We start from the raw sequence: 1,412 nt of genomic DNA on the forward strand, positions 1-1,412 counted from the left end.
TTTTTTTGTATATGCCTTTTGATGCACAAGAATTCCATCTTTCATATACTCAAGTTGCAATCCCAAACAAAACTTTGTTTTTCCAAGATCTTTCATCTCGAATTCTTTCTTGAGATATTCAACAGTTTGGGAAATTTCTCCAGAGGTTCCTAGGATATTTAAATCATCTACATATACTGCAATGATTACAAAACCCTTATTGAACTTCTTTATGAATATGCATGGGCAGATCTGGTCGTTTTTGTATCCTTCTTTCAGGAGATATTCGGACAGTCTATTGTACCACATTCGACCTGATTGCTTTAATCCATAAAGAGACTTGTTCAATCTGATACAATGTTATTCTCGAGAACTCTCTTTGTTTTTCAATTCAATATCATCTGGGATTTTCATGTATATCTCATTATCCAGTGGACCATATAAGTAGGCAGTTACAACATCAATTAACCGCATATCAAGACCTTCTCTTACAGCCAGACTTATTAGAAATCTTAAGGTCGTAGCATCCACCACAGGGGAATAAGTTTCCTCATAATCTATTCCTGGTCTTTGTGAGAATCCTTGTGCAACAAGTCGTGCTTTATATCTCACAACTTCTCCTTTCTCATTTCTTTTTCTCACAAAAACCCATTTGTATCCCTCTGGTTTTATGTTGTGAGGTTTCCGGATGATCTGTCCAAACACGCCTCTCTTTTTCAGTGATTCTAGCTCCACATTAATGGCTTCTTTCCATTTCAACCAATCTGGTCGTTGCATACATTCAAGTATAGATGTGGGTTCTAGATCCTTATTATCCATCAATTCGACTGCTACATTATAAGCAAATATATCATTCATGTCGACATGTTTTCTGTTCCATTTCCTTCCAGACATGACATAATTTATTGAGATCTCATTATTGTCAGGAACTTCATTACCTTGATTCTTAGCGTCCCAAGTATCTTTTGGTGGTACATGAGTTTCCTTTTCCATGTCTAGAGTTTCCACTTTGTCGGATTTCTTTGCACTCTTTCTTTTCCGAACTTCTTTGTCTTTGGAACCTACTGGTCTACCACGTTTCAATTGTGGTTTAGACGTAGTAGCAGCCTGATTATGTCCATCACGGACATCAAGTCTTATTGGTGCATTTGCAGCTGGTATGTATGACTTGGTTACTCTATTTGGGTCAGCAAAGGAATCTGGCAATCTGTTAGCTAGCTCTTGAAGATGTATAATCTTCCGGACTTCTAGATCACAATCTCTAGTCCGAGGATCCTGCCATGTTAAGGATGTTTGATTCCATTTTATATCCTGTACCAGCTTACCATAATCTCCCCCTAATGCTGGATACTGGGATTCATCAAAATGACAATCCGCGAACCTGGCCTTAAACAAATCACCTGTTGTTGGCTCTAGGTACTTAATAATAGAAG

This window comes from Brassica oleracea, chromosome C5 (genome assembly GCF_000695525.1).
Source record: "Brassica oleracea var. oleracea cultivar TO1000 chromosome C5, BOL, whole genome shotgun sequence".
Lineage (NCBI taxonomy): Eukaryota > Viridiplantae > Streptophyta > Magnoliopsida > Brassicales > Brassicaceae > Brassica > Brassica oleracea.